Consider the following 15,814-nt stretch of genomic DNA (forward strand, 5'->3'; position numbering starts at 1 on the left):
GAATAAATTAAAATAAAATCAGATTGATTTTGTCAAAAGTATTTTATCAAAATAATTTATTAAATTATCTCAATTCTGAGTTATTGATAAGTCCAAAATTTACACTTGTAGAGAACTCTACAATGACTTATCGATAAGTCATAATAAAGCTTGTCGAGAAGTTTTTGAGAAGTTAAAAAAATGACTTATCGAGAACTCACTTGAGAAGTCTTAAAATGGCTTGTCGAAAAGTCAATTATACTTGTTGAGAACTCAGTTCTCTAAATACTTTTGTTATTTTTGACTCTGTCTTGTGATAATTTCATATATTGAAAAAGTATATTAACACTTAGACAATTTTCTTAGAATTGAAAAATTCCAAGCTAAATTTTGAATTTTGAAAAATAAATATACAGAATTTTCTGAAATATTTATAACTCATATTCTAGTTAATTTCTAATTAAATCAAATTAATTTTGATTTACTAGAAATTAATCTGTTGTAAAACATTAGCTGAGTTCTTGCCTTTAGGATGAAGAATTTAGCATTCCAATTTTACCTACAAGTCTAGTGAAAGTTGCTTCATCCGAAGATTTAATAAAAATTTTAGATAATTGTTTTTGGTTGGAACAAAAATAAGCTCAATGGTACCATTTACAACATGTTCTCTAATAAAGTGGTATCTTACATCAATGTGCTTTATTTTAGAATGATTAACCGGATTAACCACAATAGATATAATACTAGTATTTTCACACATAATTGGAATTTTGTGTAACACTAGGCCATAATCCAGTAGTTGATTTCTAATCCAAAGCACTTGAGCACAACAACTTTCAGCAACTATGTATTCATCCTTAGCTGTAAAAGTTGACACGGATTGTTGTTTCTTGCTATACCAGGATACAAGTCTTTGTCCAAGAAACTGACAGCTTCCACTAGTACTCTTCCGGTCAACCCTGCATCCAGCAAAATCTGCATTTGTGTATCCAACAGCTTCAAAACCTGTTCCCTTAAGATACCATAATCCCAAGTTTAGAGTCACTTTTAAATATCTGAAAATTCTCTTCACGGCCATCAAATGTGATTCCTTTGGATTGGCTTAAAATCTTACATACAGACATGTTGCAAACATAATATTTGGGCTACTAACAGTTAAATATAACAAAGCTATAACCTGAAATGTCTACACTTTTTCCTTTCTTATCTTCATCCAACTTAGTAGCTGTAGACATAGGTGTAGATGCAGGTGAACAATCAACCATACCAAACATCTTCAATAAATCCTTGACATACTTAGTTTGGCTGATGAAAATCCCATCACTTCTCTGACTAACTTGGAGTCCAAGAAAGTAACTGAGTTATCCCATCATACTCATTTCATATTCACTCTGAATGAGCTTTGAGAATTTTTGACATAGCTTTTCATTAGTAGAACCAAATATGATATCATCCACATAGATCTGAACTAGTATCATATCATTACCATGCTGCTTGTAGAAGATAGTCTTGTCAATTGTACCTCTAGTGAATCCATGTTTAAGCAAAAATTCTGATAGTGTGTCATACCAGGCTCTAGGTGCTTGCTTTAGTCCATAGAGAGCCTTGAGTAACATGTACGCAAAGTTAGAAAATTCTGGATCTTCAAAATCAGGTGGTTGTTGCACATAAACTTCTTCTTCCAACTCGCCATTAAGGAATGCACTATTCACATCCATTTGATACACTTTGAAGTTTGAGTATGCAACAAATGCAAGAAAGATCCTTATTGCTTCAAGTCTTGAAACTGGAGCAAAATTCTCATCATAATCAATTCTTTCCTCCTGTGAGTAGCCTTTTGCAACCAACCTTACTTTGTTCTTTGTGACAATTCCATTTTCATCCATATTGTTCTTGAACACCCACTTTGTTCCAATTACACTTCTGTTCTTTGGTGCAGGAACTAATTCCCAAAATTTGTTTCTTTTAAACTAATTTAGCACTTCTTGCATAGTAGATATCCAATCGGGATCAAGTAGAGCTTCTTCAGTTTTCTTGGGCTCAACTTGTGAAAGAAAACATTCATGAAGACATTCATTTGCAGTTACACTTCTAGTTCTCACTCCAATAGTTGGATCGCCAACAATTGTTTCTTTTATGTGACCCTTATCCCACTTCCTGGTGTGAGTTTATTGACTTGAGTTTTCTGTATTTTCCTCACCACTGACATGACTTGCAGAACCTTCTTCTCTTTCTCCCCCAGAGTTTGTGCTATCAAAATCAGGTGTTTGAGATGAGCTTCCATTCTCATGATTCACTTGTTCAGTTGACTTTTCATCCATTATGTGATTTGTGTTGACTTCAGCTTCATCCTCAAAATCACTATCAATGTTGAGATTTTCAAATTTTAGAGCCTCGGCTTTATTTTCATCAAGGCATTCCAAGCCTGGACACTTGTCATCATCAAAAGTTACATATGTGCTTTCCATAATTTTCTTTTATTCAAGCACATAGACTTTGTAGGCAGTTCCCTCCAATGAATATCCCAGAAAAAATGTTTCAAAAACTTAATAGTCAAATTTTTCCACATATTCAGAGTTGTCTTTGAAAATATAACACTTGCTTCCAAACACATGAAGATGATTCACAATAGGATTTCTTTTAGATAATATTGAGTAGGGTGATTTGCCAAGATACTTGTTGATAAGATATATATTTTGAGTATAGCATGCAGTATTCACAGCTTCTTCCCAAAAACTTGTTGGGAATTTAGCATCATGCATCATTGTTCTAGCAGCCTCCACTAATGTTCTATTTTTTCTTTCAACAACACCATTCTGTTGAGGTGTCCTAGCTGCTGAGAATTCTTGAACAATGCCCTTGTCTTTGATGGATTCAATTAAGGTTGCATTTCTGAATTATGTGTCATTGTCACTCCTCAATCTTTTTACATAATTCTGATCTTCAGCTTGTTTCTCAATTTTTTTGATGTGTTCAATTATTATGTGGGGAGTTTCATCTTTAGAATGAATAAATTCTACCCATGTGTATCTTGAGTTGTCATCCACCATCATAAGTGCATATTTCTTTCTTGAAATTGATAGGGCATTAATTGGTCCAAATAAGTCCATGTGAATAAATTGCAAATGTGCACTTACACAATTCACAGTTTTACTCTTGTGACTTGATTTCTTCATTTTTCCTTTTTTACAAGCCTCACAGACCTCATTCTGAGCAAACTCCAGATTTGACATATCTCTCACCAACTCCTTTTTGACTAGAGTATTGATTGCTTTAAAATTCAAATGAGAGAGCTTTTTATGCCACATCTTGCTTTATTTTTCAGATGCCTTGGTGTAGAAGTAACAAATTCCATCCTCATTTGTTGAGTCCAGGTCTGCAACAAATAAGCTTCCTTTTCTTACTCCTTTCAGAGAAACTTCATTAGTCTTTTTGCTGATGATTAAGCATTCTCCTTTGTCAAATTTAACATTGAATCATCTATCATTGAATTGACTCACACTTAGAAGATTTAATTCCAAACTAGCAACCAATGCTACATCTTCAATGACAACATTTCCATAAATCAATTTACCATATCTCATCGTGAAGTCTTTGATGTTGTCTCCAAAAGTCACTAATAGGCGAGCCATTTCCGTAAATTGTGATAGCAGGGACATATCACCTGTCATTTGTCTTGAGCATCCACTGTCTATGATCCATATGACTTTCTTCATTTTGCCCTGCACACAATGAGGATTAAGTGTTTTTAGCTACCCAAGCAGTGTTGGGTACTTTCTTCTTATTAACAAAATGTGCAGAATTAGAGTGAGTTAATTCAGAAAGAATGGTGTTCATTACTTGATTTGCATGTTCCTTTTTTGCTGTAGACCCTAAATTGATTTCTTTGATGTCTACTCTCAGTTTATGGAAAATTGTCATTAGTTTCATGTTGAAAGGAATGCAATCAAACGTATCACAAAAGGAATAGGGATCCTCAGTCTTTGCTTCACCATACTTGCATGCCCCCAATCTTGGCTCACTAACAGCCTTTTTACAAAGGTGAGTTAGATGATTTGTAGAGCCACATTTCTGACATTATTTTCTAGGAGCATTTGCAACAAATGCAAAGTTATTGCTTTTGTTTATCCCAATCTTTCTATTTCTGTTTTTCTTCTTCTTTCCTGCATCTTCAGTTTTAACTTCCTCTATTGGCTTTTTGGAAGTTTGATCAACCATGGGCTTCTTCTCAGCTTTAGAAGTTGAAGTTGTTTCTGTAGATTTCTTTTCATTGTCCTCATCAACAATTTCTTACTTTATGATCAACTCTTCTTCACTAAAATTTACCTCACATGCTTTGAACATAGGTGAGCCAACATTTCTCAGCATAGTTGGGACATCTTCATTTGTTGTTGCTTTTCCCTTGTCACCTTCAATTTTCTTGTTGTTGTTCAATGCATCATAATCCAAGCTAATAGCTATGTTAGCACATGGCTTGTTCTTCTCGTAGTACTGACCAACTAAGTAAAATGCATTTCTGAATGATTTCAGTTTCACTTCATTCTTCTCTAGCTTCTCCCTCAACACAACTTCTATCTCAGTAGCACACTTCAGCTTGTTCTTTAGATATTCATTTACAGAGAGTAGAAGTTAATTTTTGTCAGTTAAGATTTTATTATATAAAATTTTAAAAATAGTTGTATAATTTTCTAGTGAGTATCAAGATTTAGGACCTAAACATGGTTTCCTTATTAGTATAGATAGTTGATAACCCGTGCGACACACGGGCCTGAGACTAAAAATATCGGATTGATATTTGTAGAAAATTATTCATAATCCGTGCAAAACACGAAATAAAATTAATATATTAATATAACAAAAAATAGTTATGTGGTTAAAAATAATCGAATCAGTTATGAAATTTTCCACTATAATTCTAGTTTTGCATTGTTCTACTTGATATGGAAATCTAACATATTAGTTTTACTTTTGTGAAACAGATTGTATCTCTATCTTTTGAACCAAATATCTGTTCTTTAGATAATTTAATATTAATTAGTATAATTTGATAATTATCTTATAATTAACCTTTTCAATATAGTTTATTTAATAATACTTAATTATCGATAAAAATTAATTTATAAATTAAAAGTAAATAGATGTTATTAAACTTAATTTAATATTACTTAATATAATCTAAATACAACCCATAAATTTGTTACTGTTACGTTGTGATGGACGGTAACAAATACAATCGTTAAATCAATAATTTTCGGTTTAAAAGTTAATAAATGTTACTAAAATCATTTGCTATTACTTAATTATTTTTAAAATAATACTATAGTAAATAAACTTTACAGAGAATATAAGTCAATCCGTGTTAATAGTTTACTTTGTAGTTAGTAGTTTTTCAAAATAAAAGTGAATATATGTTATTTTACTTAATTTAACGTAACTTAATAAATTTGTAATATAATTTATAAATAAATATTGTTTACAGAGAATATAAGTCAATTCGTGTTAGTAATTTACTTAGTAGTTTATAGTTTTTCTAAAATTAAAAATAAATATAAGTTATTTTACTAAATTTAACGTAACTTAATATATTTTTAATATAATTTATAAATCGTTTAAAAAATATTTTATTTTATAAAGTAAATAGAAGATTGGATGAATACTAACTAAAAAGAAAATAAAATTTAGAAAAAATAGAAGTCGATTTGTGTTTAAAACAAAGTTTATTGATAATAGAAGTCAACTTATGTCAGGTAAGTACCAAATTTGGTACTTTGGTATTTGGTACTTTTAGCACCAAATTATACATAGTTTCACTTATTAATAAAGAGTATAGATGTGTATTGTGTGTATCGAATAAGAATAAGAATAAGAATGTTTATCGAAAGTGTTTGTTTCGTATATCGTATCATATAGAATGTCGTATTTTGTTATATGTGTATGTGTTACTTGGTCTACTAGTTAGATCGATTGGTTTTTTTGCTGGGCTGTTTAACTCATTACTTACAATTTCAGGTTCGGCCTAAAAGTTCGAGTTGGATAACATTGAAGGACTTAAGATTTTCGAGTAGATTGACTTTTGGACTTCCGCTTTTAGCTGCGCGTCTATAATATACACCGTTGCAATAGAATTTTGGATTAGTAATTGTTATGGATAAAAAGCTAAGGTTATTATTTGCTGTATTTATTACTAAGATTCGGGAGCTCAAGGCCTTTAATGGCTGCTCTCGTGCTTCGTGACTCAATCTGCCTTTACGAGATGCCTACGTATCTCTGTGAATTAGAGAATCAAGCCAAAAAACGTAGTTCTGATTTGTGGGGTGAGGCCCCTTATATAGATGTTGGTGGTCCTTGAATTGGACTTGGTATAGGAGACTTGGTGGGCAAGTCTCATAATTAGAATGGACTTTGGAGTCCTAGATAGTAGGAAACTGATTCCTTATCCTTTTAGGTCCCCTTGAGGATAATCTATAAGGATTTATATCCTTATCAGGACTCTTCTCAATAGCTGATTTTTCCCTTATTAATTAATTACGAAATTAATTAATAATCAGGGCTTTTGGGCCTCTTTTATTCCATCAGACCTAATCTGGTCCATCAGGCTTAACCTTTCTGGTCTGAATATCATACATCTTCTTATTGGGCCTATCAGCCCATTAATTATAAAATCAGGACTTATTTATCCCTATCATTTGCCCCCCAACTTTTGGGAAACATTGATTAGGTTTCGCAGAAGTTAAATCTATTCGTTCCCTTTCAGGGTTTCGTCTTTGCGTAAAGTGTGGAGCGACCTACACATTTACAATGAATCTTCCTTTTGTTCAGAAATTATCTTAATTTCCAGGAATTTTTCCCTAATTTTCTGGGATTTTCCCTAATTTTCTGGGATTTTTCCCTAATTTTCTGGGATTTTCCCTAATTTTCTGGGATTTATCCTTAATTTCTGGATTTTTTTCCCTAAATTTCTGGATTTTTCCCTTAATTTCTGGGATTTATCCTTAATTTCTGGATTTTTCCCTTAATTTCTGGGATTTATCCTTAATTTCTGGATTTTTTCCCTAAACTTCTGGGATTTATCCTTTAATTTTCTGGATTTATTCCTTATTTCTGAAAATATTAACATTTTTCAGAAATTATTTAAGGAATTTCCTTATTTTCTGGATTTTTTCCCTAATTTCTGGGATTTATCCTTTAATTTTCTGGTTTTATTCCTTATTTCTGAAAATATTAACATTTTTCAGAAATTATTTAAGGAATTTCCTTATTTTTTCTGTAATTTTTCAGATTTTTTTTTTTATAAAAATTTCGACTAGGATCCTGGTCGAATTAACCTTCAGATTGCCCTGGTCGACAGGGTTTCGGGCAGGATGCTTTCGATCAGGAATCCTGGTCGAATTTCGTCCAGGATTTCCTCCCTTCGGTCAGGATTCTATTTCGATAAGGATTTTCTTCTTTCGGTCAGGATTCAATTTCGATCAGAATTTTCGGTCAGGATCTCCATTTTTGACCGAATTAACCCCCTTTTGGTTGCCCAGGTCGACGCCAATTCGGGCTCGAGGATTTCGATCAGGAATTCTTCATTATTTCTGGTCGAATTAGTCCTGGTCCTGGTCGAATTAAGGCCGTTTTTTACCCCTGATCGACAGGGTTTCGACCTCAGGCCATTCGACCAGGATTTCTTCATGTTTTCTGGTCGAACAGGTCAGGAATATATACATATTTATATATATTATTTATTTATTTATTTGCATACACTTGGATTTGGGCCCTTAACCCTGGGCTGAATTTGTTGGGCTGATCTTTGGGCTTATTTTTTCAACAGGGCTTTGGCTCATAGGCCTGATATAACCCATTTCTTAAATATAGTGGGCCTTATCCCTGGGCCTCCAACTTCAATTATCTGGGCCCTTTTCTGGGCTTGTTTCTTATTGGGCATCTTTTCCACAGGCCTTGTTAATTGGGCCCCTAGTTTTTCCTGGTTTTTTGAAGATAATACTCACATATATTTTCTTCTAGATTTTGGACCCTGGTGCAGGGCTTTGATTTGAATATTTGGGCCCTTATCTGGGCTTGATATTTTTTTTAGGCCCAATAATATTTAATTTCATTATTTTTCCTGAACTGGGCTTTTATTTTGGGTCAAACCTTTCACTGGGCTCTCTTCGGGTCAAACCTCTTACTGGGCTCTTATTTATAGGCTCCAAATTCTTCTGGGGTGTTTCTGGATCCTTCCAGATTCTTCAAAAAATCAAGTTTTCTTCTGATTTTTGCTAGAATTCTCTTGAATTTTCCAGGAATTTCCTGGATAATTCCAGAACCTTCTAAGTTTTGGGCCCAAATGGGCTTTTTAAGGCCCATTATCCCCCTTCCTTGGCTATATAAAGGTGGGGTGAGAGTTTGATTTCTCCACACCTCTCATTTCACCTCTCTACTCATTCTACAACTTCTCCTCATCCTTCCTCCAACTTTCTAACCTTTCCTCTCTCAAATCCCCTCCCTTAGTTTTCCAACCTCTCCTTCAGGCTTTTTCTAGCTTACTAATGGTTGACAAGAATTCTGAGAGGGCGGCAAAGATAGCCTCGGCTTCAAAACGAGGTAAGGATATCGATATTCGTTCTTCGTATATGTCTTTAATCGATATGATTAACACTAGGGGGGATGAATATCCCTCCACTGCACATCTCGACTCTTTTAATCATTGTAATACTTGGCACAACATAGACTTCAATAAACTAAATGCTCGTTATAACGTCCTTCCTCCTCTTAGATTAGTTCCAGTCTCTGGTGGTGATCGTACTTGCCACTGGAGACCCGATACTCTTTTCATTTACACAGATGCCCTTAATGCTGGGCTTAGGTTTCCTTTTCACCCCTTTATTCCTCATCTTTTGGCTGATTTACAAATCAACCCGTGTCAGCTTCCTCCAAACGCCTGGAGGAACATTCTATGTTTTATGGTCTGCTGTCTTAGGGAGGGCTTTCCTCTTTCCGTAGCTGTTTTTAGGAAAGTCTTTCAGTGTTACAATAGTTCTTCCAATATCTGCGGCTGGGTCTATGTCAAGCAAAGGCCCAAAAGCAAACATATCTTTAACAGCGCCTCTATTCCTGATAATAATCAAAATTGGAGGAATAGTTTCGTCGGGTTACGTTGGGAGAATGGTGACTGGGGCACACTTTTTCGATCTTCTTTTGGGAAGGTTAGTGATGGTAGCCTCAAATCCATTCACTTAACTCCTGAAGAAACTATTATTTATAATGGGCTTACTCAGGATGATGGCTCGACCACCAGCTGGACTCTCTTAGAGGAGTTTTCCCTGATTCATGTGGGACTATCCTCTGTTTCTCAACAGGGTATTTTTCTTCCCTTCTCAATTTTACTTCATTTCATGCATTATTAACTTCACTTATTTTGTCCTTTGCTTTATTTCAGCTGCTAAGGAGATTAACGAGGACAATGTTCCTTTGGTTGAGGAAACAGCTAGGATGAAGAAAGCTCGGCTCGTAGGCCTAGACACCCGGGGAAAGGCCACGGAGCCTATCTTTTTGAAGAAGCACAAAGAGCCTATAGGGGAGGCCTCAACTGAAGGAGCTGGAGGCCATGGTACTCCTATCACTGCTGCTGCCCCTACTGCTGCTGCCACAGGCGCCTTTCAGCCTCTCTGGGGATTCCGCCGAGGGGACACCGTAGTTGGTTCCACGAAACATGCTTGGGATTGGTCTTACCATAGCGTGACCCCCAAGGATTTTACTGATGTGGTGGCCACCCCTGATCTTGAGAGGATCAAGCTCATGGGAGCTCAGTCTCTGGCTTCGGTATGCCTTCTCTTTTTTGAACTTATTTTTCATTCTTGTAGCATTTTCTTGCCTTATACTTTGTTAATTGCTTTGTTTTAGTCTAACGCCTATTTTCAAGGCGCTGTGAGGCAAGCCGAATCATGGAAGCGGGCTTCTGATAAGGCCGATAATGCCCTCATGAGGCAACAGAAGAAGTACGCTACCCTGGAGAAGAAGCTCAAGCGCAAGGAGGAAGAACTCGGAGAGTCTAACGCCGAGCTGGTGGTACTTCGGGCGGAGAAGGATAAAGCTATAGACAACTATCTGGACTCGGAGGAGTTTGCCCAATCCATGAGGATTAGGGATGATTCAGTCTTTCCTGGGTTTTTTAGGACTGGTTGGGACACGGCCCTTGGGACCGTGAACGAGGCTTGTCCTGATATTAACCCGGCGGACTATATCTGCCCTGATGACGAGGCTTTGCTACAGAGGTTTCGTACCCGAGTAGTTGTCTCGGACCATGTTCCTCAGGATCCAATCCTTCCTCCTCCCGAGTCTTCTTCCAGACCTGCTGAGGACGACAGCTCTTCCTCCTCCTCCGAGACGACAGAGACATCCAGCGAGAGTGGAGAGGACGATGATATGGATGCCGAGGGTACTTCAGCTCCTTAGAGCTTTTTCAACCCTGCGTGGCTTGTTTTTTTTTTATTTTCGAGACTTTATTTATCAAACTTTTGTAACATCTATCAGATCTATTTCATTTATCACCTTTTATGCTTGCATCCATGCATTTGATTTTTATTTGTTAGGCTACAAACATACTTTGAAGAACTCATGAATTTCATAAAATTGTCTGGGATTCGTCCCTTACACAAGTCTTAATAAACTTCGTAATAAAACTAAAACATATAAATCCTAAGCAAGTAAAGCTTCAAGGTGCTTTTCAACCTACTCGCCATCCTGACGAGTGAGAATCGTATCCGGCTTCCCTACACATAGTAAACCTTCAGGTTTTGTGCATGCCAAGTTCTCGGGACTTCAAAACCATCCATAGTCTCTAGCTTGTAGGTTCCTCTACCTTGAACACTCTTGACTCTGTACGGCCCTTCCCAATTCGAGGCAAGCTTCCCTTTTTGTCCTACACCAGATGCTTCTATCTTCCTCAAGATTAGATCGCCTTGTTTAAAAAACCTTTCTTTAACCCTTAGGTTGTAGTAGAATGAAGCTTTTTTATGATATTCTACTATCTTTGCATGTGCTTTATCTCGCACTTCATCAATTAAATCCAGGGCTAATCTCTGCCCTTCCTCATTTTCTTTCTCATCGAAAGCCTGAATCCTTGGAGAGGAATGTGATATCTCCACGGGAACTACTGCTTCCGCCCCATATGCCAACATGAAAGGAGTTGCATCTGTCGTGACTCTACAAGTAGTCCTGTAGGCCCATAATATTGGAAGTATCTCATCTACCCAATTATTTCTTGACTTCTCGATCCTCTTCTTTAGTCCATCCAGGATTATCCGATTTGCTACCTCTGCTTGTCCATTGGCTTGCGGGTGAGCCACAGAGGTGAATCGTAACTCAATTTCATTTTCTTCACAATACTTCTTGAATTCCTCATTGTTGAATTGTGTTCCATTGTCAGTGACAAGGATACGGGGAATTCCATATCGGCACATAATGTTTTCCCACAGGAATTGTGCAACCTGCTTAGTAGTGATTTTGGCCAAGGGTTTGGCTTCGATCCACTTGGTGAAATAATCAATGGCTACAATCAGAAATTTCCTTTGTGCCGTGGCCATAGGAAAAGGCCCTAGAATATCCATCCCCCACATGGCAAAGGGAATAGGCGAGTTGATAGAGGTCAGCATCTCAGGGGGTTATCTAACAATTGGTGCATGCTTCTGACAGCGATCACACTTCTTTACATATTCTTTGGCATCAGCCATCATTTCTGGCCAATAGAAGCCTAAACGAGTTATCTTATGAGCCAAGGCCCTGCCCCCCAAGTGTTGTCCACAAATACCTTCATGCACTTCTTCAAGAGCCAAGCGTGCCTCATCGGGCCTGAGACACCTCAAGTAGGGAACCACGAAAGATCTTTTGTAAAGAATCCCATCTATCAAAGAGTATCTTAGTGCCCGAACAGTTAACTTCCGTGCTTCAGTTGCATCACTTGGCAATCAACCGGTCTGAATGTGAGCCTTGATGGGATCAATCCATGACGTCCCCAAGCCTATGGGAGCCACTAGCTTAACATCTATGCTCCGTGTCTTCAAAACACGGAAGTACACACTTCCTGAACTTTCTTCAATCTCAGACGAAGCGAACTTTGATAGCGCATCTGCCTTAACATTTTCTTCCCTCAGAATGTGTTCAACATGGCATTCATTAAATTGGGTCATCACAGCCCTTACTAGGCGGACATACTTAGCCATCGTATCATCCCTTGCCTCAAATTCTCCCTTTACCTGGGATATGATCAGCTTCGAGTCTCCACGGACCTTTAAGTTTTTGACTCTAAGTGTCCCAGCTAGACCAAGGCCAGCTATCAGGGCTTCATACTCTGCCTAATTGTTTGTGGTTGGAAAATCTAACTTCATAGCATACTCAATTAAGAACCCATCAGGGCTTTGCAAAACCAACCCTGCTCCACTGGAATTTGTTTTTGATGCTCCATCAAAATAGAGAACCCAATATTCTTTCTCCTTGTCATTCTTCTCCCTGTCCCCATTGTCGACTCTCTTGTCTTGAGGTATGGTATCTTCCTGCCCCCCGACTTCTTGGTTGGGTATGGTACATTCCACCACGAAGTCAGCTAGTGCCTGGGCTTTTATGGCCGTACGTGGCTTATACTTGAGATCGAACTCTCCCAACTCTATTGCCCACTTAATCAGTCTCCCACTTGCCTTGGGACTGTGAATGATATTTCTCAGTGGCTGATTTGTTAGCACTTCAATTTGGTGAGCTTGAAAATAAGGACGCAGCTTTCTTGCAGCCATTACCAAGGCTAAAGCGAATTTCTCAATGGCTGAATAATTCAACTCAGCACCATGCAAAATTTTGCTGACATAGTATACGGGTTTCTGGACTTTCAGTTCCTCCTTAACCAACACCGCGCTCAAGGCGCTTTCTGAAACAGCCAAGTACAAGAATAAAACTTCACTCAGAACTGGCTTGGCCAACAACGGGGCCTGGCCCATATACTTCTTTAACTCTTCAAATGCCTTCTGATTTTCCTTACTCCATACAAAGTCTTTAATGTTCTTTAATGACTTGAAGAATGACAAGCACTTGTCTCCTGACTTGGAGATGAATCGTCCTAGCGCAGCAACCCTTCCTGTGAGTTTCTGAACATCCTTGACAGTTTTTGGGGGTTCCATGTCCAGGATTGCCTTTATTTTATCGGGGTTAGCCTCAATTCCCCTCTTTGAGACCATCAATCCCAAGAATTTTCCAGATCCTACTCCGAAAGCACACTTCGTAGGATTCAACATCATCTTGTGGTACCTCAGGACCTCAAAAGCTTCCCTCAAATGGGTTATATGATTAGTCTTTACTAGACTCTTGACTAGCATGTCATCAACATAGACTTCCATAGTCTTCCCAATAAGATCCTTAAAAATTTTATTCACCAACCTCTGATAGGTGGCTCCTGCATTCTTGAGACCAAACGCCATAACAAGATAACAATAAACACCAAAGTCAGTGATAAATGATACCTTTGGAATGTCATTCTTATGCATTTTGATCTGGTTGTATCCGCTAAACCCATCCATGAAACTCAGCATCTCATGTCCAGCGGTGGCATCAATCAAAGTATCAATTCTAGGCAGCGGAAAACAGTCTTTGGGGCATGCATCATTCAGATCGGTGAAGTCTATACACATCCTCCACTTTCCATTAGCCTTCTTCACCATTACAGGGTTTGCTAACCACTCCGGAAATTGAATCTCCTCAATGAAACCGGCCTCTAAGAGCTTTTCCACTTCCTGCTTTATAGCCTCTTGTCTTTCCGGGGCAAAATTTCTTTTCTTTTGTTTCACTGTCTTCCGGCTTGGATCTACGTTTAGCTTGTGAGTAATCAACTCCGGGTCTATGCCTGGCATATCAGCTGCTGACCATGCAAACACATCACTATTTTCTTGCAAAAATTTCACTAACTTCCCTCTAAGGGGCTCCTCTAATGTGGCTCCAATGAAAGTCGTCCTCTCAGGATTCTCGGGGTCTAAAGGAACCGAGACCAATTCTTCTGCTGGCCTTCCTCTATTCTCATCATTTTCTCGAACATCCATATCTTCAATAGGAAGAACCTGCCCCCCGACTCCATCTGCCCTCAAAGAGGCCACATAACAGCTTCTAGCCATTTTTTGATCTCCTCTTTCTTCTCCAATCCCGTTTCGGGTGGGAAACTTCATGACTGAGTGGTAGGAAGAGGGAACTGCCTTGAAGGCATGTATCCCTGTTCTTCCCATGATAGCATTATAAGTCGAACTAGCCTTTACCACCACGAAATCCAGCATCTGCGTTGCTTGCCTTGGCTCCGTACCTATGGTGGTTGGCAATTTGATTATCCCTTCCACAGGACATTCTACTCCAGCAAATCCATATATCGGCATGTCGGTTGGTGTTAACTGGGAGTCGTTATACCCCATCCTTAGAAAGGTGTCGTGGAGCAAGATATCCACAGAAGCACCATTATCCACAAGGACCCTCTTAACCGGGCTATTTCCTATTATTGGTGTTATGACCAGCGGGTCGTCATGGGGAAACTTCACACCCTCTAGGTCGGAATCATCAAAAGCCAATGTTACTTCTGTCCTGGCCCTCTTTGGGGCTTCTCCAACAATATGCATAACCTCTCTAGTATATGCCTTTCTGGAATTTTTGGACAATCCAGCAGCAGTTGGACCTCCAAAGATCGTGTTTATCACAGGCCCTCGAGGTCTCGGCCCTCCATAAATGGTGTTTATAACTGGTCCTCTAGGCTGGGGGTTTCGCCCCTGATCGTCTTGGTCCCTCCTACGATCTTCAAAGTTCTTCCTTCCATTATTATTTCTGTCCCCTCCATCTCCAGTATACTTGTTCAATCTTCCTTTTCGAATCAAAAACTCAATTTCATCTTTCAATTGCCTACACTCATCGGTGTCATGGCCAACATCTTTGTGAAACCTGCAATACTTGCCCTTATCTAGCTTGGCGGGATCAGCCTTCAAGGGCTTAGGCCAGCGAATATCTCTGTCTTTCTCAATCTCCATCAAAATCTGACTTCTGGGAGCATTCAGCTTAGCGTATTCAGTGAACTTTTGCCCAGGTCCTCCCTTCTTGGGGGTTGAATCAGGGTTTTGTTCGGTTCTAGGATATTTGTCCTTAGCGATATACTCCAAATCAGTTTTTCGTTTCTTGCCTCCAGTGGGCTCATTACTTACTACGGTCTTCCTCATACTTTCTTCAACCTTGATATACTTCCCTGCCCTCTCTTGGAGCTGCAACATGCTCTCAGGGGGTCGTTTGGCCAAAGACATCTTGAAAAACTCATCCCTAGTTCCTTGTTGCAGTGCTATCATGGCTACCTTATCATCAAGGTCTGGGACTTTTAAAGCTTCCTTTGTAAAACGATTCAGGTAATCTCTTAAGGATTCCTTAGCTCCCTGCACAAGACTCATAAGAGATGCTGAGCTTTTTTCATGGACTCTTCCACTGATGAATTGCTTAATAAAAGCCTGACTTAATTCTCTGAATGATCCAATAGAATTTGGGGGTAGGCGACTGTACCATCTTTGAGCCATACCCGACAGGGTTTGAGGGAAGGCCCGACATTTTATAGCATCATTCACGGGTTGCAGCAACAGTGCATTAGAGAATGTCCTAACATGATTAGCGGGGTCTCCCGTGCCATCATAGGCTTTGATAGTGGGCATCTTGAATTTCCTTGAGATATGGGCATTCATTATCTCTTCTGTGAAGGGTGGAGTTGGATCGTCAGGATCTCCAAGGGGAAGGAGATTGCTTGGATCAGTTCTTGGGACAGTAGCCCTTCTTCTTACCGGACCATCCAGGTCTATGA

This window comes from Apium graveolens, chromosome 1 (genome assembly GCF_009905375.1).
Source record: "Apium graveolens cultivar Ventura chromosome 1, ASM990537v1, whole genome shotgun sequence".
Lineage (NCBI taxonomy): Eukaryota > Viridiplantae > Streptophyta > Magnoliopsida > Apiales > Apiaceae > Apium > Apium graveolens.